The sequence below is a fragment of the Schistocerca nitens genome, chromosome 2 (assembly GCF_023898315.1).
Source record: "Schistocerca nitens isolate TAMUIC-IGC-003100 chromosome 2, iqSchNite1.1, whole genome shotgun sequence".
Lineage (NCBI taxonomy): Eukaryota > Metazoa > Arthropoda > Insecta > Orthoptera > Acrididae > Schistocerca > Schistocerca nitens.
Genome location: NC_064615.1, coordinates 262,669,423 through 262,683,323, shown reverse-complemented (window position 1 = coordinate 262,683,323; position 13,901 = coordinate 262,669,423). Strand labels below are relative to the sequence as shown.

The 13,901-nt window shown below is 45.5% G+C and overlaps 1 non-coding gene across 1 annotated transcript; it reads left to right on the top strand.

The window, feature by feature from the left end:
- The first annotated feature begins 5,130 nt into the window (after positions 1-5,130).
- Positions 5,131-5,202, top strand: Trnag-ucc (transfer RNA glycine (anticodon UCC)). Its single transcript has one exon. It is a non-coding gene; the product is annotated as a tRNA-Gly (tRNA).
- The last annotated feature ends 8,699 nt before the right edge of the window (positions 5,203-13,901 follow it).

Sequence of the window (13,901 nt, the reverse complement as noted above, 5' to 3'; positions counted from 1 at the left end):
AGAGTCACGTGCGATGGTGTCGTCCTGTTGATCAGAGCCACCAAGACCCTACACAGTTCCCAGATGGCCGACACAAGGCGACATTGAAAGCGATGCTCCCGTGTGTCGGGAACGCCGCAAGCACCACAGTTGGCAGACGGCAGCAGGCGGATGTCCGAGAGACGTTGGTTTGTGGCCACCGTATTGTTGACCAGTTTATACCACTGGGACCGAACGCCGGAGGGCAACACGGAGTGATGAATATTAAGCCACACTTGCCGCCAGTTGGTCGCGGGGAAACGAAGAGCGAACTTGTGAGGGGGTGGCCTCCCAACCATTGCCGCATACAGTCGGCGAACATTCCTATTCCTGTCCAGCGCCGTTTCCAGTACGTAGCTCCGCTGCAGGTAGTAAGCTCTGACGTAGCCGAGATGGTACGGGACGCCCGCCACGGACACCGGTGCGCTCTCGGAGGGCGGCCGGTAAGCGACGAGCATGGCTGCCGCCGTTCCATCCGGGCTGTTAGCTTGCAATGTGGCCATGCGGTGCACCAGCAGCGCCGAACACTTCATGGAAAAATCAGCGAGGCCGAGTCCTCCGAAGGTGGTGTCGAGGACGCACGTTGCCGCCCGAACCTTGAAGATTTCGTGGCGCCACAGGAGCCAGTACGCGGCCTGCGAAAATGATCGGGCGAGTGGTCGCGGAACGTCCAGGAGTTGTGCCACGTACCAGGCCTTGGAATACACGGCGCTGTTAATTAGGTCGACCTTCTGGAGGAGGGTGAGGCGTCGGCTGGCGTAAGTCTTACAAAGGCCTTTGACATGATTTAGCAGCCGGCGCCAGGTGCGTGCCCGCATCTGTTGTGGATTAGCCGTAACATCAAGGCCCAAGATAATGTGATGACGGGCTACGCGAAACCAAGTCTGATCGGGATCCACTTCACAATTTCCTAAAGGAATCAGTACGGTCTTCCTTGGATTTATCAGGGCACCCGACGCACGTTCATACCTCCTCAGTAAGGGCCGGATGTGATGAAAATCGTTGTCGCTGTCGATAAAAACACCTACGTTATCAGCGTAAGCGAGACATTTCACAGTGGCAAGATGAATATCCACGCCGCCTATCGTGCGGTCTAGCGCACGCAGCAGTGGGTCCAAAGCTATGACAAAAAGGTACATAGATAAGGGACAGCCCTGTCGCACCGATCTACGAAGAACTATAGGTGGTGTTCTCCATCCATTAATTGTCACCACCGAACTGGCCCCTGTCAGGAAATGGCGAATCGCGCGAATGAAGCGGAGGCCAAAGCCCATCTTTTCCATAACGTGCATCAAATAGCCGTGGCTCATCCTGTCAAACGCGTTGGCAAAGTCCAGAGAAAGAACACCGGCGGAAAGCCGATGGACGGCGGAGTAAGCGATGATGTCACGATAGGTAGACGCTGTATTGAAAATGGTCCGCCTCTTAACGCCGCAGGATTCAAATGGACAGATGACTTTATCCATGACTGCCTGTAACTTCGCTGCAACACATCTGGCCGCCAACTTGTAATCAGCATTCAGCAGCGTTATTGGCCGCAGATCAGTGACACGACACGGACCCCGTTTTTTGGGGATAAGAATAATGTGCCCTTCAAGGAACTGACTCGAGATGACTATGCCGCGAAGCACTTCGTTCACCACTACCGTAAACTTGTCCCCTACAATATCCCAGAAATTAATATAAAATTCTGTAGGAAGACCGTCGGGTCCAGGCGACTTGCCCGTCGTGTTGGCTTTCAAGATCTGTAACACTTCCTGATTAGACACCTCTGCAACCAGCTCTTCACGGTCAGGTTCGGACATGCAGTCGACTACGTCATGTAATAAAAGTCGCGTGGCCTCTCCATCCTCGGTAGTATCGTGAAAGAGCGAAGTATAATAGTCGGAGATACGACGTACAATTTCGTGCCGCTGCGATAAGACAATCCCCGCATCAGTTTCTAGCGCTTCAACATACTTTTTGCGAGCCTGTTGCTTCTCCCGGGAAAGATGATAGAGCGACGGCTCCTCGTCATCGATGTGGCATAACGGACGGCTCCGAATCGTTAAACCTCTCTGCCGTACCCGGTGCAGCCTCAGAATCTGGGTTTTAATTTTGCTCAGGCGGAGTCTAATGTTGGCATCGGGGCCAACAGGTGCAGTGATAGCATCCTGTAAGCACTGCTGATAAAATGCTAACGTACGCCTGTGCCAGTAACTCGCTTCGCGACTATATAATTGCGCCGCCGTCCGCAAAATCGGTTTGGCATGCGCCACCCACCACTCAATGCAGGATCCGTAAGTGTGGAACTTTGCTAAACACTGCTGCCATGCTACACGGATCTCCGCACGGAGCCCTTCGGCACCCAGATGGCCGGTATTTAATTTCCAATATGCCGGAAGAGATTTCATGCGACAGCACTGCAACCGCAAAACACACACGTAGCCACAGTGATCACTCATGGCGACAGGCAGAACTTCGACTGCACATAAAGCGTCTGTGAGTTCCCGTGAAACGTAGATCCTATCAATTCTACTGGCCCCTCCAGTAGAAAAGTGCGTATACTGCGTCATGATGGGATGGTAGTGACGCCACGTATCACGCAAGTCCACTGCATTTAAAAGGGTATTCAGTTCAGCACAATTAGTGGGGGTGGGGTACTGGTCAGCAGAGGCAACAACACAATTGAAATCGCCACCGAATGTGATGGGGCGAGCCGTAGCCAAAAAGGGGCATATGTCCGTGGTAAAAAAACGAGCTCGTGTGCGTTTTTGATCCGTCCCCGAGGGCACATACACGTTGACAAATTGGACTCCCTCAATCACACACGCTAAGACACGACCATTTGGGAGAAGTTGAATGTCCGTAGGTTCTAAAGACGACTTATATAAAATCGCAGTGCCACAATTATTATCACTACTCAGATTGCAAACAACACCATAGCCTGGGATATTGCTAAAAACGTCACTAGATACTTCTTGAAGAAGGGCAATACTAAAATTTCCATGAAATAAAACGTCTTGAAAAGCTGCTACCTTGTGGCCCGCTGAGATACCGGCAACGTTTAATGTCAAAACAGAAAACATACTTGTTGGGTGTGGGTGCGTTGACATTTTAAGCAGATGGACAACAGAGCAATAGAAAAAACACCAACGAAGTGATAAAACGCCGGGCTTATATACGTAAATGAACAGCAGCTGGCATAAAAATGGAAATTTCAGTTGGTCTTAAAACACTAGTGGTTAGTAGCAATTCTACAAAAACAAGGGACGATAGTACACTGGACGCAGTACAAGACACAGTAGGTTTCCAGGTCAATTGCAATGTAGGTGGACTCATTAGAACGATGTGTGTCTGCGCGCATGGCTACTGGCCCCCCTCGTCCTCCTGCTGCCACCACGGGCTGTGACTGTCAGGTGGCGGGGGTGGTCGTGCGTCGCCCGACGGCTTGGTGGCTTCCGCCTGGCCGCCGCGCGACGTTACGGCCGGCTGTGACGGCACAGAATGTTTGCGCGGGCGCTGTGGTAACTGCTCACTGGCCTGTTCTAATTTACGCTTCGCAGCGGCAACGTCCTGTTCCTTCCCAGCACTGAGAAATTGTTTCAAGCGTTCAGTGTGTGCTCGAATCTTCTCTGTCCTGGCGGGGCTGCTACTACGAGAGGATCCTTTTGACATAGCCTCACTTTCACTGCCACTCTCCGTGGCTGGCGGATTTGCGAGGGCGGCCGGGTTCGGATCCTTGACCTGTTTACCCTTGCCCCGCTGGCGACGGTGCTTTTTACTTTCCACTGAAGGCGTTACAGTATCGGCAGAAGTTGGCACCGGAAGGGGCGGCGGGGGTAAAGAAGCGTCTGTTGCCTCCACCGATTCCGATTGAACGGCATCAGCATTAACAGAGCGTGCGTCCCTTTCGTCATCAACCCGGTCGGTCGGGGCAGGCGGGTCCTGGACAACCTCCATTTCCTCCTGCCCGACAGTCGTGCGACTATGTTCCGCGACGGACGTGTCTTCGACGGAAGCAACGGTCGTCGGTCGCTTGGTCGGTCGGTCGGTCGGACCGGTAAAGGATGTTCCTGCTACAATCTCACTCATGAGGGGCACAAATTTATCGCCACCACCCACAACATCTTCGCCGCCGCCGTCGAGGGCAGTCACCCCTCAAATGATCCGTGGAATGACATACGGCACATGTCGGCGGTTGCCCGATATAGGAGACCTGTGCACGAACCCCACCGATTACAAAGTAGGAAGGAATATGTTGTTTCAGATCCATCCGTACACTACGGACACCGCTAGCAACTCTATAACGATATGCACTAGACCATTTCTCCATTGTAATGGTAAGAACGTCACCAAATCGCGACAAGGTACGAGATAAAACTTGATCAGGGCATTCCGGTGGGACATTAAAAACTCGAACAGTTCAAATACCAAAACCTGACGCCACAATTTGCACATTACTAATACTGCCGTCTGCATGTTTAAAATGACGACTGCCACCTAATTTAGCAACAAACTTTTCACACATGTCCCCAGAGGTAAATTTCAAGAACAAGCAATACTGAACAAAGTCCAATTGAAAAGTGTCTACGATTTCTTCCGGTATCTTTAGGTCTTCGAATAACCACTCGTGTATTTCAAATGCGGTAGGGCGGACAGCACTTCTATCAAATACACACTGAGCGGTGTTAGCTCTCGAAAATGTCGACATTTTGTTACTTACAAATCTTCAAAGCAGAAATCACGAAGAACGAAGCGCCAAAGTCCCGGCGATGTAAACAAACCGACGACGGCAGCGGAGCTCCGCGCGACGTGCTGCCTGGTGCTTTCCGCGCAGACGTCTGAAGGACAAGTTGGACTACCGTCCAGCGCCGTCGCATCCTCTCGAGAGAATGCTACAGACGCTGAATCCTGCACCGCACTGCTTAAAAATGACGCCCGAACGTGATCGTCTAAGTACTCTTGCGGCGCACGCACGCGACGACTCTTGCCTAAGGACGCGAAATGTGCGTCGAGACGCTGTCTGGGTGCGCTCGCCCATCCCGTAATGCGCCTACAGCTACGACCACCTTCAGCCGCCGCCGACAGGCGGGAAGCAGACACAGCGCGGCGTGCGCGGCAGGAAACTGTGCGGTGGTGGTGTAATGGTCAGCATAGTTGCCTTCCAAGCAGTTGATCCGGGTTCGATTCCCGGCCACAGCAAGAGGCTTTTTCATTTCGCGTATGAGTACTTTCGCCACGCGTCCTTAAATTAATGTTTCTTTCCCCCTCTTAGTCGCTGCAGGCCACCTTATAGTGTGTGTGTCGATTGACCTTGAGTCTCGACTTAGCTCGGCTGACGCTCTCCAATCGGCCTATATTAATAGGACAAGCACGCGAAACGACTGAGAGAGGTATGGCGAGGCGGGCACAACATTACTTATGCCTCAAGTAAAGACCCGCTGCCTGTTATCATTGTGTGATTTTACATGTTCTGTCATACAAATTCAATTTTATCACTAGTACATTCCTTTCTTTCTTTGTTGAAAATTTTACAACACGCTCCTTCATTACACTGTGGCCGCACGGCGCGACTTGGCATACCGAGAGGCAAAACGTGGCGCCAGTGCCCTTGACCGAATAGCGCTGCAGCTCCGAAACCGAAGAGGAAAGAGAAATACGAATTGAAACTGTCGACAGTGCCCTGTGTTCGCAGGCGGTCACCCGCCCAAGCACTGACAACGCCCAGCGTCGCGCAGTAGCGGTGATCGGACGAGAAACTGTGTGTTCAGCGTGCTGTGACCAGTGAAGTGTTTTAGCGCGTCCCGACACGTCGCGTTCGGGTCCCCTAGCAGCTCCCACAACAATGTGACGATTTCTTTGTCACCATACTTCCCCGGGGAAATCGGCGTTGCCTTTTTGAAATAGAAATGATAATTAAATGAACACCCTAGCTGCAAGCAGGCGTTGATACACTTCGTTGGGGACATGCTGAAAATGTGTGCCCCGACCGGGACTCGAACCCGGGATCTCCTGCTTACATGGCAGACGCTCTATCCATCTCAGCCACCGCGGGCACAGAGGATAGTGCGTCTGCAGGGACTTATCCCTTGCACGCTCCCCGTGAGATCCACATTCCCAACATGTCCACAACACTACATTCGTAGTGCGCCTATTAGATGTTTGCCCATCATACTCATTACTCGTGGCAGATTAATCTACCAAGTCCCGTACGAGATCGGGCATAGCGTGTGCGTTGAAATAGTAAAATCGTAATGGCCCGTGGGGGGATCGAACCCACGATCTTCGCATTATTAGCACGACGCTCCAACCAACTTTTTTTTTTTTAAAAAAAAAAACATCTCATTTTGTTCGCTTTTGTTCGTTGTATGTGCTCGGGGCGGACGTCGTAAGACATCCGTTTAAGTTCGTTGTTGATTGATTAACGTAGGTTTTTTATTACAGAGGGCTGCTAACCCTCTGTCCGAACACGCTGAGGTACCGTGCCGACGCCACTAGACCACACCGGACGTGCACATTTTTCTCGGTGTTTACACCCGGTCCACTGGCTATCTTTTGTTTTGTTTTTCCCTGTTTGCTAGCATCTTTTCGCGCGCCCATGGCGAGGTGCGCATGGCATAAAAAGGATTTACTTGTTTGTCTATGGATGCAGCACGACACCGTTTGATAAAATGAAGTGATGAATGATATTTTTTGTGCTCACACATAGGCAGTAAATGTTATATCGTAGTTATTTCTATAGAAGTGTATTGTGTGTATTATTAATTTCTGAGACTATAGGATTTTCAAGAATTGAAGTGATACTGGTCGTTAACAAATATTGACCATTGTCCATGGCAATTATAGAAGAATACTGACTTTAATTCAAAGGGAAAGCAACTGGAACAGGTGTGTTTTGTAATTCTGTTACAGAGAAGTTAAATTTTGGAATCCATTTTGTCAAACGATGTCAGACTTTTTCCCATGCAGCAATCTAAGTGTTTTTATTACCACAATATGCGAGAACTGTACAACAGTGAGAGGTTCACTGATTTTGATGTTAATGTAAAATGTTTCATATCAGATTTTGTGAAGGTGAAACTTTATTTCGAATAGAATTTTCAAACTGTAGCTTTCGGTTTTAGCACATTCCCTTATCAGTACCTCACCCTCTTGCGTGTCGTGTGTACTTGAATCTTGAATTAGAACCAAAAGAATACGAATGTGAAAGAATCAGATATGTATTTAAGTTTGTCCGCAGCTCGTAGTTGTGCGGTAGCGTTCTCGCTTCGCACGCACGGATTCCCGGGTTCGATTCCCGACGGGGTCAGGTATTTTCTCTGCCTCGTGATGACTGGGTGTTGTGTGCTGTCCTTAGGTTAGTTAGGTTTAAGTAGTTCTAAGTTCCAGGGAACTGATGACCATAGAAGTTAAGTCCCATAGTGCTCAGAGCCATTTTTTTTTTTTTTTGTATTTAAGTTTGCAACAGTTTCAATGTGGGTAGCATTACACAGCGCTGCGCCAATATCTACTATTTTCACTGAACATTTGCAAGGTTATTCATTTATTAGCCAATCTACTGATATTATTTGTTTGAATCTACTTTACGGCCGGCATTGAACTTCGTTGTGCCAAGATTAAATGTTTTCTATGCCTACCGCCAAGAGAACAGAATACCAAGGGTACGCCCTTTTCGACTCTAGAGCTATTTACACAGGGAATTTTGTCATTTTATCTTACAGGGCCACAGAACTCGGTGCTCACGAGTTTGGGTAAATTTCGGAGGGATTGATTTAATTATGGGCATTCCATATTCGTTTTAGAGATTAAGTTGTTTAATCTTTTTGAATTGTAGTAAAACTGATTAAACATACCATTTGCTCAACAACACATCACACAGTAAATTTTTAAATCACAAATGTTACGCATTTCATATTCATTGGTAACCGAACACTTACATTTTTTAAAGAACGTTACGCTTGGCGATAGCTCTGCCAGTGGATCACTTTCAGACTTTTTTGTGATATTAAAATAGTCAGATTATATATTTATTTGTTTATTTATTTATTTATTTATTTATTCTGTTCTCTCAACCACTCTGTAGCGATTATACCAGTTAGATTTTTTTGGCGCAACGCAATTTACTAATGTACCAAAATTTGTTCAGAGTTCATCGGCATTCTTATGCTCCGCCTTTTTTTTCATTGATTTGATTGTTGAATATTTTTTGTCTTTGGTTTGTACTCTGTATGTGATTTGCGATACTGGACAAATGTTTTAAGGTTCCAGCGCGTAATCTGACTATTCGACGGTTTCCCGATTATTGACAACAATTCTGAGAATGATAGTAACCTCTCTGCGGTGCAACGATTGCAAAGCACCGCGGAAAACATGAGTTCCGTTTCCCAAAATAATGTACAGTTTACTGACAGTATGATTTCACCTAGTTTACTATCTGCTCAGACAGTCGATTCCGGCATAGCGGACGACGTTGAGGTAGATGTTGCTAACACGCAGGTGGCAGAACAGGCTCTTTTACCAAATCAGGCCAGTGAACTTCTCAATTCTTGTGCAGTCAATCAGAATGCCAATAGTGTGTCAGAGGACACGGTAGTGCAAAGTACTGAGTCTGTTTTTAAACATGCGTCAGATTCCATTTGCGGTAATTATGCAGCTGACACAACAAACGAGACGTCCATGGTAGTAGATGATGTCTCCACCCACAAAGCACAACACGGGTGATAATCGACGCATCAGTTCAAAATAATATGGACGCGATGCTTCAAAATCTCATGCAAATAATAGTTAAACAGAATAACATAACTGATGAACAGTTCGCCTGCATACGAAAAAAAACAAGATGACACAACAGCTCAGTTCAATGAACAATTTTCCAGCATACGTGAAGAGCTTAAATCGTACACAGAAACGACTGATAACTGTTTCAAACAGGTAGATACAGATATTAAGGTCAGTAAAAAACGTTTTTGCGATAAAATTGAAGCCATAGCCAGCCAATGCTCAGACAGCCACCAAATCTTTGAGAGATGACATTAATGCTTTAAGGTATCAATGTAGCGAAACGTCTAAAAAGCTTACAGATGAAATCAAATCAGTTCATGAAAGCTAGATCAGCAAAACGCTCGGTTAGAAACACGTCTTGAAGTTCACACTGAGACCTCAGAAAAGCCATACAAAGACTTTGTGCGTAAACACACAGAGAAGAAAAAACAGTTTTTACCGTCAATTGCAGTATTAAAACAGGAAGTAGAATGGCAGTTCCTAAGAAGTCTGACAACCCCTGATGACGCTAGTATAAATTCCGCTACAGACGAGGTCAACACAGTAAAACAATCCCAGAACCAAATACAGAGAGATGTAATTGATTAGAAAACAACTATTGACATACGAATCCAGAAAATTGAAGAAAAATGTACAGATGACACTGAAGCTCCCGTCTTGAACAAATAGAGCTGGTGCAGGACCCTGACACAATTGAAGCAGATTTGAAAAAGATGAACAAATCTACAAGCAAACTACAGAAACAAGGCGACACTTTAAATTCAAACAATTCCACTCACATTCTTACGCTCACGGAAAGATTTGATTAGCTGTCAGCAAGTTTAGAAACACTTGAAAACCAAACTGAAAATAAATCAGACGACACAGCTCCCATTCCATCTACTGCATCTCAGGAATATCAGTCCATGCCGTAAACATTAACCCAGCTAGGTGCACATAACACTTCGCTACATAGGAAGGTTAACAGTTTACATCAGGAAGTGGCCACTATCGGAAATTTCTCCATGTATTCAGTCTCAAATTGAAATGCCTAACGTGCAACAGCAACAGTCACCTAATTTTCAGCCTCACAATAATAAGAGCGCGTGACATTGACGCAAACCGGTCGTCACACAATCAGTTTCTCTTCTTTTTTCTTTCTTTTCTCTTTTTTTTTCACGCCGCCAAACATTCTCAAAATCTCCAACACGAAGGATTCGACTGTAAATATTTCCTATCTGTAAAGAAATTCAAGATGTTGACCTGCATCCCCTTGATTGGTTGCAGGAATTTTCATTTTCGCTGCCACCAAACTGACCAGTGACGCGTAAGCTCGAATTTATCTGTAGCTTTTTAGAGGGAGAACCTTCGATGCGTATGAGACCCATAGCAAGGCAGTGTTACTCCGTTGAAAATGCATTTCTATCTGCGTATTGGTCGGAAACGACTCAGTGAGGCATTAAAGACCGGCGAATCAGTTTACCCAGTTCTGAAAACTACAATTTTCCTACTACCACCCAGTTTTTTTTTTTTTTTTTTAAATAGATGGTTCAACAAAACCAGTACCTGACAGAACCGTGTAGCCAATCTGTACTCATACAGTTATGCATCTCAAAAGTTCCACACACTCATTACGTGTTCCCCTTCTCACTGGACAGCAAACGGAAAGTATGTCAGCATTAAGAGAATTATTCTGATTATTAGGAATTCAGCAATCGGACTACTCATTTGTCAACAAGAACTTCAATAACAGCAATCCAGGTAACAACTCATTCAGTTACAACGAGCAATCCCGCCATTCCACAACAAGAGAAATAACAGAATTGGTTCCGATAACAATTTTCACGGACATTCTAATAAGAGACAGCATTTTGATAACCAGTATACTCAGCAGCAGCAATAATATCAGAATTTTGACGCCGACAGTCCCAGTGTTGTTGTGGTCTTCAGTCCTGAGACTGGTTTGATGCAGCTCTCCATGCTACTCTATCCTGTGCAAGCTCCTTCATCTCCCAGTACCTACTGCAACCTACATCCTTCTGAATCTGCTTAGTGTATTCATCTCTTGGCCTCCCTCTACGATTTTTACCCTCCACGCTGCCCTCCAATGCTAAATTTGTGATCCCTTGATGCCTCAAAACATGTCCTACCAACCGATCCCTTCTTCTAGTCAAGTTGTGCCACAAACTTCTCTTCTCCCCAATCCTATTCAATACCTCCTCATTAGTTACGTGATCTACCCACCTTATCTTCAGCATTCTTCTGTAGCACCACATTTCGAAAGCTTCTATTCTCTTCTTGTCCATACTAGTTATCGTCCATGTTTCACTTCCATACATGGCTACACTCCATACAAATACTTTCAGAAACGACTTCCTGACACTTACATCTATACTCGATGGTAACAAATTTCTCTTCTTCAGAAACGATTTCCTTGCCATTGCCAGACTACATTTTATATCCTCTCTACTTCGACCATCATTAGTTATTTTACTCCCTAAATAGCAAAACTCCTTTACTACTTTAAGTGTCTCATTTCCTAATCTAATTCCCTCAGCATCACCCGATTTAATTTTACTACATTCCATTATCCTCGTTTTGCTTTTGTTGATGTTCATCTTATATCCTCCTTTCAAGACACTGTCCATTCCGTTCAACTGTTCTTCCAAGTCCTTTGCTGTCTCTGACAGAATTACAATGTCATCGGCGAACCTCAAAGTTTTTACTTCTTCTCCATGAATTTTAATACCTACTCCGAATTTTTCTTTTGTTTCCTTTACTGCTTGCTCAATATACAGATTGAATAACATCGGGGAGAGGCTACAACCCTGTCTCACTCCCTTCCCAACCACTGCTTCCCTTTCATTTCCCTCGACTCTTACAACTGCTATCTGGTTTCTGTACAAATTGTAAATAGCCTCTCGCTCCATGTATTTTACCCCTGCCACCTTTAGAATGTGAAAGAGAGTATTCCAGTCAACATTGTCAAAAGCTTTCTCTAAGTCTACAAATGCTAGAAACGTAGGTTTGCCTTTTCTTAATCTTTCTTCTAAGATAAGTCGTAAGGTCAGTATTGCCTCACGTGTTCCAACGTTTCTACGGAATCCAAACTGATCTTCCCCGAGGTCCGCTTCTACCAGTTTTTCCATTCGTCTGTAAAGAATTCGCGTTAGTATTTTGCAGCTGTGACTTATTAAACTGATAGTTCGGTAATTTTCACATCTGTCAACACCTGCTTTCTTTGGTATTGGAATTATTATATTCTTCTTGAAGTCTCAGGGTATTTCACCTGTCTCATACATCTTGCTCACCAGATGGTAGAGTTTTGTCGGGACTGGCTCTCCCAAGGCCGTCAGTAGTTCTAATGGAATGTTGTCTACTCCAGGGGCCTTGTTTCGACTGAGGTCTTTCAGTGCTCTGTCAAACTCTTCACGCAGTATCGTATCTCTCATTTCATCTTCATCTACATCCTCTTCCATTTCCATAATATTGTCCTCAAGTACATCGCCCTAGCAAAGTTATTTTCACAGCAGTCTTAGTTCATTCTTAATGAACCTGATGTTCGTTTCCATCCACCGTAGCATTCTGCGGACGAAAACAACCGTACAGTACAAATAATTGAACTACCACAACAATCTTCTGCGACCAACGAGCCCACTAGTAATGCATGACTAGAAGCTACAGACGTTGTTCAATTGGACAACGTACAATGCCATTCTGCTACTCATCATACCTATCAGGAAAACGTCATAACTTTCGACGTCGTTAGGGACACACTAATACAAGAGAGACACCAAACTCGGAAGAATATTTCTCATACAAAGAAAAGTGGGTACTACAAGAAATCCAGATAAATTTTGGGTTTACGATAAATCGCACAAATGTAAGAACTGTCAATTCGACTAAATACTTAGGAATTACAATAACGAGCAACTTGAATTGGAAAGACCACATAGATAATATTGTGTGGAAGGCGAAACAAAGACTGCGTTTTGTTGGCAGAACACTTAGAAGATGCGACAAACCCAATAAACAGACAGCCTACATTACACTTGTCCGTCCTCCGCTGGAATATTGCTGCGCGGTGTGGGATCCTTACCAGGTAGGATTGAAGGAGGACATCGAAAGGGTGCAAAGAAGGGGAGCCCGTTTCGTGTTATCGCGCAGTAGGTGTGAGTGTGTCACTGATATGATACGCGAGTTGTGGTGGCAGTCACTGAAACAAAGGCGGTTTTCTTTGCAGAGAGATCTATTTACGAAATTTTAATCACTAACTTTCTCTTCCGGTTGCGAAAATATTTTGTTGACAGCTCGAACGGAGAGATTTAGGTGTTCCTTTTTCCTACGCGCCATTCGAGAGTGGAATGATAGAGAAGTAGTATGAAAAGGGTTCGATGAATCCTCTGCCAGGCACTGAAGTGTGAATTGCAGAGTAACCATGTAGATGTAGATCCCATAGTTGAAATTAAAATTGGCTTGAATTTATTTTGTGCAGTGATTGACCCTGGATCACCTGTAAAGGTGATAAATGAAACAGCATTTCAAAAATGTAACGCCAACAATACCGGTTCTACTTTTCCACTTGGTAAAACGAGAGTTCGAGGTGCAGTCTCCAAGAAGAAAGTAGATGTGAAACTGCAAACCCACCTGTCTACTTTTCAGAATACTTTTTTCAGCTGAGGAGCAAGAAATTAACAGAGTAGTGGACATTTCAGCATTGAATGATTCAAATGGATCTGAGCACTATTGGACGTAACACGTGCCCGAGGCAGGATTCGAACCTGCGACCGTAGCAGCAGCGCGGTTCCGGACTGAAGCGCCTAGAACCGCTCGGCCTCAACGACCGGCTCCAGCATTGAAGAATACCAATTGGCAGACAACATTTTTTTTACAGACACGTATTTCTATAGTAACAACATCCATGATGAATTTGAGTATGACGTTGTGCATACGATCAAAAATAAGGTAAACGACGGTGAGCGCCAACAGTGTTAGGATATTCTTTCACAGCACTCTGAAGTATTTAACGATGTACCGTGTCCAGTTTTGTTTACCAGTCCCAAGTAAAACCGCGTGAAACATTTAAGGAAAAAGTTTATTCCATCATGTTCATCTACAGAGATCAAGACAAGCAAGAACTT